Here is a 17,060-nt window from a genome sequence, read left to right on the forward strand (position 1 = left end):
TATAGATCAATTCACATCTCTTAAAGTAAAATTGTATATAGCAGTAACCTAATATACCCCCAAATAGCATGCAAACTAGAATGGTCAAGTGTTCCAACTCTTATGGATCGTATATTAGATGCCAAGCACTACCCTAAGTACCTTAGATACTTATGCTAGATAATAATCACAAAAATCCTGTGAAGTTGCCCGGGGTCACATAGCTAGTTCATGAAAGTGACTGGATTCAAACCCTGGCAGCTGATAAAGAGCCCTTATTCTACTCCCAAAGCTGTACTTACTCCATATCAATTCTCACTTAATAGGAGATATGTATTTAATATAAGCGGTTTATTATAATTAAGAGAAGTCATATCATATTCGAGTCAGGGTAGACACTGCCTCTCTTCTCGTGTTGTCTCCAATCTCTACAAGAGTGCCTGCATCAGACACTAGACAGTTACTTTTTCAAGAAAAAAATCTGATTATATTTTTAAAGTTTCGTGTTTTTGTAGGGTCAACAATTTTTGGAGAATTTTCTCTTCAAGCAAAGGAGAGATGGAGATGCTAGAAAATTATCTGGGTGGTAGGCAAATATTTTAAAGGTATTGCAGAAATTGAAGTCAATAAATCAGAGAGTAACTGTCCAAAAAAGGGAGAGAGAGTGACAAATGCAGTAAATTCCAAGAAGTAAAGGCTGGTCAAAGACAAAATGTGTTCCTCTGCCCAGAGTACAGTATTCCTGACCTCTGAACATGAGGCTCAGGACTACTGGGAACCAAGGGTACTAAACATAATTAAATAATAATTAACTGGTAGTGTGAATAAATAATATCTCCATGGTAAAACAACTGACACACAAAACCCAGCACAAGCTCTGCCACAGATGGCGAGCAACCAGTGACTACTGATACAACTTAAGGAGGTAGCATTAAGTTTTTGTTATTGTTTAAAAGATGGGAGATAAAGCAGGAAGTTAAATTGGAACATTTAAGCTTTGCACACTGCATAGTGATAGAAAGTCATGTATTCCTCAAGATTGATGTTCCCACATGATTACATCAAGAAATCGGAAAGAGATGCATTTGCCAATTACTCCCAATCGATGCAAGAAAGAATATGTGTTATTACATCAAGAAATCGGAAAGAGATGCATTTGCCAATTACTCCCAATCGATGCAAGAAAGAATATGTGTTAGAGTAGAACAAGCAATCAATCAAAATTCCCTCCTCTCCTCAATACCACAATTATCTCTAATTTTTCGAAACAATTCTTAATCCTTTCTCAACAGGGTCTTTCATGTTGTCATTAACAAAATCTAATATAGGTTAAAATCACAATATTTTAAAACAGTTACCTAAGAAATCATCTCAAGTCTAGAAAAATGATCCAGTCAAAAAATGGGCAGAAGACCTAAAGAGACATTTCTCCAAAGAAGACATACAGATGGCCAAAAAGCACATGAAAAGGTGTTCAACATCACTAATTGTCAGAGAAATGCATATCAAAACTACAACAAGGTATCACCTCACACTGATCAGAATGGCCTTCATGAAAAAGTCTACAAACAATAAATGCTGCAGAGGGTGTGGAGAAAAGGGAACCCTTCTACTGTTGGTGAGAATGTAAATTGGTACAACCACTATGGAGAACAGTATGGCGGTTCCTCAGAAAACTATAAATAGAACTGCCATATGACCCAGCAATCCCACTCCTGGGCATATATCCAGAGAAAACTCTAATTTGAAATAATACATGCACCCCAGTGTTCATTGCAGCACTATTTACATGGAAGCAACCTAAATGTCCATCAACAGAGGAATGGATAAAGAAGATGAGGTACTTATATACAGTGGAATATTACTCAGCCATAAAAAGGAATGAAATAATGCCATTTGCAGCAACATGGATGGACCTGGAGTTATCATACTAAGTGAAGTCAGTCAGAGAAAGACAAATATCATATGATATCTCCTATATGTAGAATCTAAAAAAAAATGATACAAATGAACTTACTTACAAAACAGAAATAGAGTCACAGATGTAGAAAACAAATTTATGGTTACCAGGGGGGAAAGGGGAGTGGAGGGATAAATTGGGAGATTGGGATTGACATATACACACTACTACGTATAAAGTAGATAACTAATAAAGACCTATTGTATAGCACAGGGAACTCTACTCAATACTTTGTAATGATCTAAATGGGAAAAGAATCTAAAGAAAAGTGGATATATGTGTATGTATGGCTGATTCACTTTGCTGTTCAGCAGAGACTAGCATAACATTGTAAATCGACTATACTCCAATAAAAATTTTAAAAAAGAAAAATCATCTGGAGCCTAGAAATTGAAACCAGTTCAAGCTGCATGTCTGAAGCTCAGGAAGTCAGTTATTTACTAAATTCCTCAGTCTGTCCTCAGTCAGCTTCTTGTATTAAATTAGAAATTACTTTATCATTCAATTGGCTGGGGCTAATATCTCTTCTTCCCCCTCTCTCCCTTCCTTCCTCTCTACCCATTTCCCCCACCCTCAACATAGGAAATTAAGGGAAACTGCTGGGCAATTAAATGGAGTGAAAATATTTTTTCCAATGCTTTAAAAAAAAATATTTGTATGTATGCAAATGCATCACAGTCTAAGTTCTACTGGATGTCTCTTGAACTATAATCATATTAAAACAATATAGACCCAAGATATAATTAAAATGTGATAAAAGTTATTTATGATTATTTAGATACTAGAACTAAATAGGTTCTACATTTAAACCAGCCTGTTTAGTTTTCTTTGAAGTGTGTTCATGTTCCACATCATGTATGCAAAATTGATAAAAATGAAAAAAGAAGAAAGATAGAACAATGTTATAGAAAGTAAAGTGATCTTATTACACAGTGATTTAAAACAGCACTGGCTTTAAACCTGAGGGGGAAAAAGGTAGAATCTGAATATAGTCTTATCAAATGGCTCTCACATTGATGTTGATTTAAGGTTTTGCACATGGAATCTGGAGAGGTTTGGTGGTTGATGCTTATATTTGAAAGTCAGTAAACCCTGTGCCCCACATTTATCTCTCTGCTTAGCATAGCAATAATGGTAATCCCCTGGCAGTATTTGACTTGAACCTTTTGACCTATCTTGAACTCTCGTTCAATGTTCACTATAAACATCACTTAATCACCTTTTCGCTTTTGCTTCAGTGGAGCAGCCAGTATGCTCTAAAATCATTTTGTAGAAAAGACATTTTCATATCAAAATTCCTATGACTTTAATTACACAATATCTTGGAAATTTTTCACAATCCTTTTCTCTGTTTACTTTCTGAACGTTCACTTTATCATTCTGTAAGCCACACATTTATAAAGGCTTCATTCTACTTACATCTCCTGCTTGTGTTTTGGAAAGAATTAGACACTTACGTATTTGTGTCTGCTGTATACCAATACATGGAAAATGAATAGTATTTTGCTCTTTGGGGTTTAGCAATGTTGTATAACTTTAAAACATAAAAGCATTTTCAGTTGCTTAATCTTTTTTTCTCTTCCAACACCCAGTACATAAAAAAAACAAATTTAAAAAAATCCAAATAAACAAAATGTCTTTTTGAGACAATAGCAGGGTGACCTCATTTCTGCTGCTACCTTCAGATTCAGCTCTGTCATTGTTTCCTATATGGAAGCAGATTGGATCTCCTGGCTTTTCAGTTGCCCAGTTTTTGCAGGTGGTTTTTTTTTTTTTTTTTTGCCTCATTTTGAACTCAGCTGACGGAAACACTGGTTTTCCAAGATTGTCTTTTTTCTTGGACCCATGATAAAAATGAGTCAAGCACAGCTGAATAGTGATGCTGTTTACAGAAATAAAGTTAATCAAGGGAGTTTAAGAATTTTGGGGGGGGGGCTAGTAAATGTTAGTAATAAACACATTTTTCTTCTTATGAGTGCAACATCACTTACTCATTGTACAGACTCAGGGAGGCATGTGATCTCAGTAACCACCATAAAACAGTTTGGCCAACGCTGACAGGACACAAGTCAAAGTTTTAACATATAAAACTAGTGTTCTTACTCTACCTTATAAAGTATGATAATCCAACTGCAAGGTGTTTCTTATTGCTGCTAAGCAATCCTTTTTATCTTCTGCTGGCTCCTCAGTATGCGTCCAACTTGTTTCACCCCTTTTCTCTTCTCCTCTAGGATCTAAGATCTCCTTGCTCTTTTTAACTAGTGTTCCCACTCCCATGTGCTTGGGAAGGCTAAGTTCATGAGCTTCAGCTTGCGTCTTTGTCCCAATTCAACATATTGCTCAGTTTGCACGTACCCTTTCATCTTCCTCTCGGGTCTCAGAAAAATCCTCATCTCTCTTTATGTCTAGAGTTAAACCTTCCTTTCTGACCTCAGATTCCATCATGGCCCAACTCCAGAGGCACTCTGCTACCATTCTAACAAACACCTCTGGTTTTGAGCTCAAGTTCTCCCTCTTGACTGGAGAAGATTCTTGTCTTCATACACACTCCCACTTTCCCTGCTGTTCTCATGGTCATTCTCTTATCCCTGTGGTATGTGAACACTCTGTAGGACATATTTCCTCTGAAACTAGTCGACAAGGACTCCCTCCTTCATTAATCACTTGACTTCCTTACTTGCCCAAAATTCCTTTAAGAACTACATATGGGTCCAATTTTCATAGAATATTTCCTAAATATCCAATTTATTTTCTGATCCCAAAATTAACCTCGCCCAAATCTAAAATCTAAGCTATAGTCACTGCAGCTCCAATTCACATCCCCACAATCCCTCAGACATTTCAGTTTTCCATACTTTCCAAGTCAGTCAACATACACATGATGGTTCTATCATGTAAAACATCTAGTTTAGTAATTACAGTAGTAAATTGGCAATTTAATTTTTATTTGGTTTTAACTCTAATTTTAAGATGCTATGGACAGGTAAGCCTTGGTTTCTTCCTGGTTTTTGAACTTCCAGGTTTTCTGTGCATATAATTACCATTAAAACATGACAGAGTTTTCTATTTGATATTGTTAAACTTACTCTAAAAGCAATAAAATTTTGTTGGACATGATGAGGATTCAGCTCCCGCTAACCCTATAATTCAATAATTCCATGTTTCTCAGCATTCTGTACCTAGGTCTGAATTTATGTAATGATGAGATTCATGTTAGAAAAAAATCAAAGGGAGGTTATTCCAAAATTCTTAACTCAGAGTTATATAGTTTTCATAATATATTTTTAAATGTAGGAGATGCCTTTTGGCATGTTATATGTATGTCATATTTTTTGAGAAATTACACTAATCTGAAAAATATATAATTTGAGGGTAAAAAGTTAACTTTTATGTCTTATTCATGAAATAAAACTTTCTTTGATGATTTCTAATATATTTATAATTATTAACTCTATTTTTGTGTAACTTCATTATATACATTTATTTAATACAAACTGTATCCTTTCAGCAAGGTGATACAGGAGTCCTATTTTGACCACGAAGTTCATTGCCCTTCAGTGCTTCTTTACATTAGGGGACTCCCTCAGATTCCTTTCATGCATAATTTCATTTAAACGTTTTCCAAAGGAATACACTTGGCCCCAGAGTCAATGGAGCTCCACCACAAAGGACAAGGGAATCTTCATCATGCAGAGAATAGAGTCCTACTGCTATTCCTTGTCTACCCCAAATCTTTGTGCCCACCCTGTTGGTGAAGGCCCCCAAGAGGTCAGCAGGCACTTCAAAACATGCTATTCCACATAAGTTCCCATGTATTTTTGTAAAGTATTAATTTCTCCGTTACTATATCCCACAAAATCCATAAATCATTCATGCTAATATAGACATGCAGAATTTTATTTTTTACGAAAAGATTCTTTTGTAAAGATAGACTTAGACACTGAAGTATAATCTTACCTTTTATCAATTGCTGCTCAATCTAATCCCTGTCATTTTAGCAGGTTTTACTGTGGAATACTTTTTAAAACTTTATCTCAGATCATTTTAACTAAAATAACACTTAAATGGAATTTAGGAATCAAACAGATGTATAGTGTTTTCATCTCAGTGGGCAAACTGCCCTCATCATCCACTTTCATCACCTCCCTCTTTTCTTCCTCCAAGTACTAAATCGTCATTCTTTGCAATTCTACTGTATTTCATAATATGTACTTCATCATTCATGACTAATAAATGTGGCCTTACGCTGATGATAGTTATTTCATAGCTTAGTCATGTTTCTCAACACACCTAATACCTACTTGAGGATGGCATTTATCTTATATATTGATGTCCCTATGAGTACCTCGTTGAGCTTGCATAATATATTTAAACAACGTAATACATGCAACAAAAACAGGTAACTCGACAAATTATGAGCAAGTATCCACTTGTACTCCATGAATATCAAATGCTGGACAAATTTCAGTGATATGAGCCACAATGTTCTGACCAAAATGACAGCATAAGTTTGGCTCCTATGGAACATGATCTTCATTTGGCAACAAATGGGGATTTTGTTTTCATGTTGACTTTATAGAGCCAAAAGAAAGAAAAGAAAGAAACAGCTTTGCCTATGAAGAATTATAAACATTAAGTCTCCTTGCTTTCGGACAGTAATAGGTCTCCCCTCCCATATCTATCTGGGTTTGTCTGCCCTTGTACCTGTCCAGACTCATGGGTATGCTAAACCGCAAGAGAGAGGAGATTCATTCAGGTCAGTGTGGGAGGGGTGGAGGGAGCACATCTGCTGAAGAGAAGTAAAACAGAAACAGACCAGATGGCAGGAGTAATGAGGGTGAAGAGCAGAAAGGAAAATTCCCCGAAGATCTACCAATGGCATTACTACACATCTGCTGAAGGAAAAGAGACTAAAAAGGAGCCAGCATGGTTTCAGGACATCTGAATGAGCTGACTCAGTCAGGGGTTACTCTGCAGGCTTAGATTAAGAGCTGGTTAGGAATGGGAAAGGAGTGAACAGGACGAAAGATACGGACGTTTTGCCTGATTTCTTTTGTGAGAACATTTCTCCATCTTTGGAAACTACAGATATTTAACAGCAATTAATATGCTCTGGTCCCAATCAGCATAAACTTTGTAAAAAGTAATTTCCTTTAAAAAGATCCACTACTACCACCACCACCACCAACAAAGATCTCTTGCCTTCATTAAAACCTTTGATAGTTCGCTACAATTTATAAAAGAAAGAAAACAGCTTACTTAGCTTTCCACAGCCTGCAAAAATGAAAGTAAAACATTAAGAGATTCTAAAGATATTAAGTGATTATTGGTTTTGCATCATTTACCTGGTATAGAATTGACAGGTAACAAGCACTTTCTTAGTTATTTTACATATAAAAATTAAGTGCTGTTGTAAAACGCATCAGATATCTTTTTCATACTAAACTATTTAGAACATGTAAAAATAAGACTTTCTGACCTCTTATCACAAGGAAATTGCTAACACTGATGACCAGTATTATTTCAGAGGACAAGAAAATAGTTTGAACATGTATTTTTTTATATGTGTATATATGTGGGAAGGAAGACAATGCCCAGAAAAAAGAGAAGATATAAGCCAAAGCGATAATCTCACTGCTCATTCATCCCTAAAATTTGGATTGTAAAAACTTAGAGCAATGTAAAAAACGTTTCCTACTCTTTTTCTTTTTGATGAAAATGAAAACAAAATGCTATTTTACCTTGAAAAATATGCTTACAAAATGGGTTTGAGCCAGCATGCATTATTGGAGAATCTACCAAAATTGGAAATGAACAAATTAACTGACAAGTGCAGGAGGAGGATACAAATTATAGGAATAAAAGTTACCAGTTGCCTGCTCTATATAGAGAAACAGGGTGATAGCAATGATACTGATTATACTGACGATGCACATACACACACCAGTTGGCACAAGTCTCTTGAAACCATATAAAATTAGCCTCTGATACTACTTAAGGCATTTCTTATCTTTAAAACAATCAGCAATGAAATATCACTCTCTTGTGATGACCTGTAATACTATCCCTTATTGCAGAAAGTAAATTTTGTAAGAGTTTTGCATACTTTATAATTTATCTTAGGTCTTCCTAGAGTAAATATTCAACTCAGACATAACTGCAATTTGATGGAAAGTGCAACTTGAAAAAAAATCTTTAATGCTGAAATTTTCCTAATTCCATGTTGAGTTAGGGAGGCCATTAATAGAATTTGAGGGACTCCAATATTTCTGGTACCTGACCTACATATTCAGTAGTATGTTCTTAGAGAGTTCTCTGTAAATGCAGGACTTTCTTTTCTGCCAAAGTAAAAATTCCCCCACAAAGGATACAACTGAATAATATAGTAGAAACAGAAATAATAATATTTGTTAGAAGTAGAAGTTCCTCATAATAAGAGGAATTGATATTTATTAAGTACTCATGATACACCAGCCGCTAGTTTAAGGGCTTTACCTGTATGTATTAGATCTTCATTTAATCATACAATGACCCTATAATGAATGTACTACAGTCTTGCATATTCTTTAGGAGAAAAAAAAAAAAACAGACCAAGAAGCATAAGTAACTTTCTTGGGTTCACACAGCTATAAAGTTGCAGAGCTAAATTTGAACCCTGGCAGTCTGGTTTAGGAGCCTAGGTTTAATAATAATGTCACCCTGCCTTCCAATTAGGACAGCCTTGATAATGAGGAAATATCATTTCAGTGTTCTGCCTCTTTCACTCTGAACAAACATTATATTCTCCGTGTTAACTGTACAATGTAATATCAAAAATTTGTATATAGGTTCTTTAGAACAGGCCAGAGACAAGATGGCAGAGTAGAAGGACATGAGCTCACCTCTTCTTACAAAAATGCCAAAATCACAACTAACTGGTGAACAACAATCAAAAAAAAAAATGCTGGAACCTACCACAAAAGATATCCTACGTCCAAAGACAAAGAAGAAGCCACAATAAGACAGTAGGAGGGGCACAATCATGATAAAATGAAATCCCATACCTGCTGGGTGGGCAACCCACAAACTGGAAAATAATTATATCACAGAAGTTCTCCCACAGGAGTGAAAGTTCTGAGCCCCACATCAGGCTCCCTAGCCTGGGGGTCTGGCAATGGAAGGAGGAGCCCCCAGAGAATCTGGCTTTGAAGGCCAGTGGGGTCTGATCTTGGGAATTCCATAGGAGTGGGGGAAACAGAAACTCCACTCTTTGAGGGTGCACGCAAGTTCTCAAGCACACCAGGACCCAGGGCAGAAAGCAGTGACCTCATAAAAGCCTGGGCCAAACCTATCTGCTGGTATTACAGATCTTCTGCAGAGGCGAGGGGTGGCTGTGGTTCACTGCAGGGACAAAGACACTGGTGGCGGCACTTCTGGGGTGTACTCTTGGAGGCTGCCATTTTCTCACTAAGACCTGGCCCCACCCAACAGCCTGTAGGCTCCATTACTGGGATGCCTCAGGCCAAACAACCAACAGGGCGGGAACACAGCAGTCTTCCTGAGCACACAGCTGCCCACTAAACACACCCCTTGACACAGCACTACCCACCAGAGGGACAAGACCCAGGTCCACCTACCAGTGGGCAGGAACCAGGTCCTTCCATCAGAAAGCCTACACAAGCCTCGTAGACCAGCCTCATTCACCAGGGGGCAGACAGCAGAAGCAAGAACTCTCTTGCATGTCTATACAATAACAACGAAAGATCAGAAAGAGAAATTTTTTTTAAAAATCCCATTTACCATCACATCAAAAAGAATAAAATACCTAGGAATAAACCTACCTAAGGAGGCAAAAGATCTGTATGCAGAAAGCTGTAAGATGCTGATGAGAGAAATTGAAGATGACACAAACAGATGGAAAGATATACCATGTTCTTGGTTTGGAAGAATCAATATTGTCAAAATGACTATACTACCCAAAGGCAATCTACAGATTCAGTGCAATCCCTATCAAATTACCAATGGCATTTTTCACAGAACTAGAACAAAAAAATCTTAAAATCTGTACGGAAACACAAAAGACCCCGAATAGCCAAAGCACTCTTGAGCAAGAAAAATGGAGCTGGAGGAATCAGGCTCCCCGACTTCAGACTATACTACAAAGCTACAGTCATCAAAACAGTGTGGTACTGGCACAAAAACAGAAATATAGATCAATGGAACAGGATAGAAAGCCCAGAAATAAACCCATGCACCTATGATCAAACAATCTACAACAAAGGAGGCAAGACTATACAATGAAGAAAAGACTGTCTCTTCAATAAGTGGTGCTGGGAAAACTGGATAGCTACATGTAAAATAATGAAAGTAGAACATTCTTTTACACCATACACAAAAATAAACTCAAAATGGATTAAAGACTTAAATGTAAGACCAGATACTATAAAACTCTTAGAAGAAAACATGGGCAGAACCCTTTTTGACATAAATCGTAACAAGATCTTTTCCAATGCATCTCCTACAGTAATGGAAATAAAAACAAAAATAAACAAATGGGACCCTAATTAAACTCAAAAGGTTTTGCACAGCAAAGGAAACCACAAACAAAACGAAAAGACAGCCCATAGAATGGGAGAGAATACTTGCAAAGGATGCGACCGAGAAAGGATTAATCTCCAAAATCTATAAACAGCTCATGTGGATCAATATCAAAAACCAAATTAAAAACAAACAACCAAATTGAAAAATGGGCAGAAGACCTAAATAGACATTTCTCCAAAGAAGACATACAGATGGCCAAGAGGCACATGAAAAGATGCTCAACATCGCTAATTATTAGAGAAATGCAAATCAAAACTCCAATGAGGTAACACCTCACACCAGTCAGAATGGCCATCATCAAAAAGTCTACAAACAGTAAATGTATGTGGAGCAAAGGGAACCCTTCTACACTGTTGGTGGGAATGTAAATTGTTACAACCATTATGGAGAATAGTATAGATGTTCCTTCAAAAACTAAAAATAGAGCTACCATATGACCCAGCAATCCCATTCCTGGGCCTATATACGCAGAAAACCATACTTTGAAAAGATACATGCACCCCAATGTTCACAGCAGTACTATTTACATAGCCAAGACATGGAAACAACCTAAATGTCCATCAGCAGATGAATGGATAAAGAAGATGTGGTACATATATACAATGGAATATTACTCAGCCATAAAAAAGAATGAAATAATGCCATTTGCAGCAACATGGATGGACCTGGAGATTATCACACTAAGTAAAGTAAGTCAGACAGAGGAAGACAAATATCATATGATATTGCTTATATGTGAAATCTGAAGAAAAAGTGATACAAATGAACTTACTTACAAAACAGAAGCAGACTCACAGACTTATAGAACGAATTTATGGTTAGCAGGGGTAAGGGTGGGAGGGAGGGATAGTTAGGGAATTTGGGATTTACATATACATACTGCTATATTTAAAATAGACAACCAACAAGGACCTACTGTATAGCACAGGAAACACTGCTCAATATTCTGTAATAACCTAAATGGGAAAAGAATTTGAAAAAAATAGGCACATGTGTAACTGAATCTCTTTGCTGTACACCTGAACATAACACATTGTCAATCAACTATATTCCAATATAAAAAAATTTTATTAATTCGTGTGTATGTTAATTTAGTCAATATTTATTATCATGACCATAGCCATACAATAAATGATACATGCAATGAAAATAAAAATTTCTAAACTAGCTAAAGACACATATGAGGACTTGAATTATTAGGAACTTTTGCTTTCTGTTTCATAAATCTATTACAAAATATAATATACTTGAGAGACTGAAACTATTAGTTGAAGAGCCAGTCACAGAAATATATAAATAGGAAAGAACCTTCTTTGTTTAGCAAAATAGTTCAGAAAAATCAATCGCCCAGAGGCTTGGCCAGGAAAGACCAGGTTTGAGCCAAAAGATGACAATAATTCAAGTGTTTTATATAATAAAGTAAGAGGAGCTCTGGGTTTCCCAAGTCAGTCCTTTAGAGAGGTGTAAAGGAACCAGGGAAGGAGGGAAGGAGAGAAAAGAGTGAGAAGACCTGTTCCCTACTTAGAATATGACTACTGAGAAATTCCTGAAGGTGGATATGGTTGAGGACTTTTAAAATTAGAAAGTCTAATTTTTCAACTTTATGTTACCTGCGTAGTAATGCAACCCTCCCCTGACTCTGCCTTATTACTCTAAACAAGCAGTTCTCAAAGTGTGATCCTCTGACCAGCAGCCCCAGCATTATGTAGGACCTTGTTAGAAATGCCAGTTCTCAGGAGAACCAGAAATTCTGGGGATGGGGCTCAGAAATCTGGGTTCAGCCAGCCCACCAGAGGATTATAATGTGTGCTCAAGTTTGAGAATGTCTGCCCTAAACTTAGCAGAATTCTGCTATTTCCTCAGCCTTGTGTGGTACTTCAGGAAATGAAGAAAGTGGGTCACAGTCCAGCAGAGGTGTCATAAGCAAGAAGTGAGATGCAAAGCAAAGGAAAAAGAATTCACCCAGGATCAGGGAATGAGTCAACAGCAATGAAGTGTTCAAGTCAATGATACTTGTTACTCCCCAGACACTCCAAAGACATTGTGAGACACTGAGTTTATCAGATTCTGTGTGATAGGGATTTGAGTTAAGTTTATAAATCTTAAATGATGGCTTGACTAATGATATTACTATAGCATGAAGATGTGGGGAGTAATAAATAACACCTGATAGACATTTAGGAAATTCTCTATTTGAAGAACTTTTTAGATTATTTATAAATAAAAACAATGATCAAGTTCCTTTTAATTTCATTGAAGAACCACCTAACCCATTGGAAAACAATTTTCTACAGGAATTGTTTTTGAACTTAGGTATCACTTTGTGAGTAGAAGTAATTCACACACGGGTAGGTAGCTTCTTGTGCTTGGCTTAAATTTAATATAACTTAATAGTTATAGAATTATCAGTCTTTTTTTTTTTAATGTATTGACAATGATGTGTTCTTAAACAGCCCAAAATGGGAGTTATAATTTGGGGAGTGTACAAATCCCAATTGTGGGCTAGGGAACCTACTGAGAGGTTTGTTTGTGGGGACCATTTCCAAATTGGGGATAGACAGTCAAAACCAGTGGTAGGATATGCTCTATTGCACAGACAGACACTTACTACATTTACTCAAGAACTTATTTTATGTTTATCAACCTTCATACTTTGCTCTCCTGTCTCTTGGCTCTACTCTTAGATAGACAGACACTTACTATGCTAGTCGGAATCCATATTGTCTTCTTTTCATAACTGTCCCTTGATTTTCATCTGGAGAATCAAATGATAGGAAATACAACTCAAACTGACCCCTGCTCCCCATCTCAATCCATGATCTCTGGAACAGCTAGACTCCACTCCACTTTACTTTCCCTTACTGCCCCCTACACACCCAGTCACTGCCAGGGCAGGTTCATGACTTGGGTCTAGATAGTAAGCCCATCCTATTTGTCACTGACAGTGTCTGTCTCAGATAGACTATCTCCTTACAGTGCCAAAATGGCAACCATGAGTTCTAGGCATTATACTCACAGCTTCGAATTAGCGTAAAAAAATCTTTATTCCCCCAAAGTTAAAGTAAAACCCTAGACATGACTACACTGTGGAGGCCATTTCCAAATTGGGGATAGAGAGAATTTAGAAGCCAGAGTTGTTCTTCAGTGGGCCACTGTATTCCTTCTTACCCTTTCCTACCTCTATCAACACTTATAAATAGGTCTGACCAAATTTGGTGCTTTCCATCCCAGTGGTCCACTGAAGAACAACTCTGGCTTACTGCACTTCAGCCATACCTGAAGTTAGAACTCTCATAGCACATTTTAGTTTTGTGAATTAAAAAAAAAAATCCTTGTTGCTTAAGCCAGTTCAAGTTGCATCTTCTAGGATATTCTTCCAATATAAAAGAAACCTAACCAATATGTGACTGAGAAAATAGCAGCAAAACCATTGACAGGTTGATTAGGGATTGTGTTTGCTCGTTAGGGATTCTCGAATACACTGCCTGTACTGGCATGGCCATTGTTGTGTAGGTGGGAAATATCAATATCCCAGCTCTGAAATATCCATAACCTAAAAATCAATACATTCTCCTGAGTTTCTGCAAGCCAGATCAATAGTTGATACTTTATACTTTACCTCCAATATCTTAAGAGCCACAGATGTGGAAAAGGGAATCCTAGTGTTGGTACCCATTGCAAAGCTGTCTGTGTTTCTAACCATTTCCGCTGATTTTCACTGTTGCAGTGCACACTGATGGCTGCTTTCACCAAGTAACCGCAGCTCTCCATGTACAGGCTTTATCTGGCATCCTTAGCTCAAACATGAGAAAGGATTAAAGCGTTAGGGAGTCAAGAAGCAATCCTCAATCAATGATGGAAGGGAACAAGAGGATAAATGCCCCAAATTCCGCACTGTTGGGAGTGAAACAACTCTGAAGCACTTCTATTCCATCTCCCTGAGGTCCCCAACAGGATTTACCCCAGTCAGTGACACAGTATCTGGTTCTTTAATTCATCCTTTTTTGGCTTATTTCCCTTTCATATCTCACTTTCCTAATTCCTACTTTCCTACCATTGCTCCTGAAATCACCTCCAAAATGAACTTCTTACTCTCAAATCCTTGCCCTGAGTCTGATTCTGTTATTATGTGGGTAACCAAAGTGTTTAATGAAGGTATACAGAATCAGAAAAAGTAACAGGAGGCATAACAGGAGACACAGCAACAAAGTTTATGGTAAGAAAAGCCTGAAAACAATATAATTTAAGTCGGAAAGTTCAGAAGCTAGTCCACACACAGAAAAGCTATGTCTTTTAAATAAAAATACCTACTTAAAAGAGCTTCAATGAGCAGACACCCAAATATACAACCACTCACATTTTAATAAATTATTTTCGAATCCTAAGGATCAACAGGACTGCATTTTTCCCTATCCAACAACCTTGTTTGTATATTCTGTGTTCTTCCATAGTTCTGAAATTTGGTCTCTGTAGATAATAAGCATTCAATTAAAGAAACTGATAAAGGCAGCTTCTATTTTTGCAAAACTATCCAATAATGTTATCCGTAGTAGAAGGGTATTCTTTTTTCCAGGAGATAATAGTAGAAGAGTTTCAATAAACTTAGGCAAACTTTGCTATCAAGAATCTGGAAAGAAACTCTCAGGAAAGCTCAGCTTGAAGTTTAATAGCTTGTGAACCTTACGTCTTTCCAGTAACCAGTTTTGCTGGGAATTTTCTGCTGTAGGACTGAAAAGAGCAGGACATGTTGAATTCCCAATTTTTAGGAAGTTGGTGAGAAAATCCAAGAGGAGTAGAAAAGCTCCAATGTATCTATGCTTAAAGTAAGCAGAGATTTGAATACCTGACCTCAGGAATAATAGGCTAAATCCTGGATGGGAAACATTCACCAAGGGATAATAACAGCACCGGCAACAGGCAAAAAAACTAAACAAAACAAACAAACAAAAAAACCCATCAAACAGTAACATACTGCCCAAAGGAAAAGATAATCTTTACTGGGCAACAGGACATTAACTGAAAAATGCTCCTCTACCCTGCCCCCTGAAAGTTGGTTACTATTCTACTTTAATTTCAAAATAAGAACATATACCGTATCTTCCGCCTCCTACAAAAAATAAACCTAGTAATAAAATCTAATTTCAACAGCCAATGACTATTATACTTTCCACTTTGTAATTCCATTACATTTTTTTACTGTCTGCTCTCTCTTTAAGTTGGCATGTTGATTTAAAATTCAATGAAAATCTCATTAAAAAATATATTTGGATGCAATCCAGAGAGGGGGAAGGAAAGACTGACCTGTGGGTGGTCTAGAATACACTGGATATAATGCTGATGTGGACTTAATCTTTCTGAACACAGCTGCCCCTGATCTGTAGTTTATGTACCTCATTATTCCTGGGACTTGGATGACACATCTGTCCCCTAAAAGAGAAGGAAAAATCTTAAGATCGCAGGGTCTACATGACCATTTCCTTCAGTGACCAGCAATGAAGTCCCAACACTTGACACAGTGATTGGCCCCCACCCTGCGATGACCCTAGTCAAGGTTCCAAGCTGAAATCCTGCTCCCTTACAGTGCCTGCATTGAAAACACCGTGTACGTCTAAATAGGTTGGTTGGTTGGATCAGCCTCATTACATAGCATGCCATATGTGTACACATGATAAAAAAGATGAAAGAACTCCAATCTAAGTTGGAAATAAATACACAGAGGGACATATTTCACTTAATTCATACTGTCTCTGTTGGAAAGTAAAAGGTAACTATTTCTCTTTTTCACTTTCATAAAGTATATTGTAGCACTGCTATTAACTCAATGCAACACACACAACACACACCTGGAAGATTTTAATCCAAAACTAAATCCTTTAAGGGGAAGAAGAGATTGTATTGAAGTATAGAGAAAAAAATTTTAAGTTTGTTCAAAAGAAATTATAGAACAATCACAAACTATTATAAATTAGCTCTCTTTTAAAGGACATGAGGCATAAGAAGTTGTAGGTGGTCTAATGCATTTCCTCATGATTGAATTTATACTCTTAAAGACTGGGTAATTTATACTCAGGGAGTGTGCTTGATCTTTTATTCAAGAGAGATTGTAATTTTTTCCCATCATAGAAATGGAGAAAATGAGTCAGAAAACATAGTGTTGCCAGACCATTATCTATCAGGGAGGAACTCATTAAAGTTCTTAACCCAACTGTGGTGCAAGGTATAAATGTGAAGGTTTTAGGAATTTTTAACACAAATTTTGGTGTAAGAAATTGATGTATTTTTTTCAGAATAACTAAGTTATCTGGCCAAGACAAGATACATCCAAATTCATTCTGGAGATGCTGAAAACTAACTTAAAACATTTTTTTAATGTCAAACGCATCTTAGTGTTTAGCATAGTTAGTTCAACAAATCTCTAAATTCACCAAGAATTGGAACCTTATACGATTATAGGCATTTCACTGAAATGCTACCACATAATGCTGATTTCCATTTAGCACACAAATTTTGGAACAGTGGAAGTAAGAGTCATGTGGCAAAC

This window comes from Eschrichtius robustus, chromosome 2 (genome assembly GCF_028021215.1).
Source record: "Eschrichtius robustus isolate mEscRob2 chromosome 2, mEscRob2.pri, whole genome shotgun sequence".
Classification (NCBI taxonomy): Eukaryota; Metazoa; Chordata; class Mammalia; order Artiodactyla; family Eschrichtiidae; genus Eschrichtius; species Eschrichtius robustus.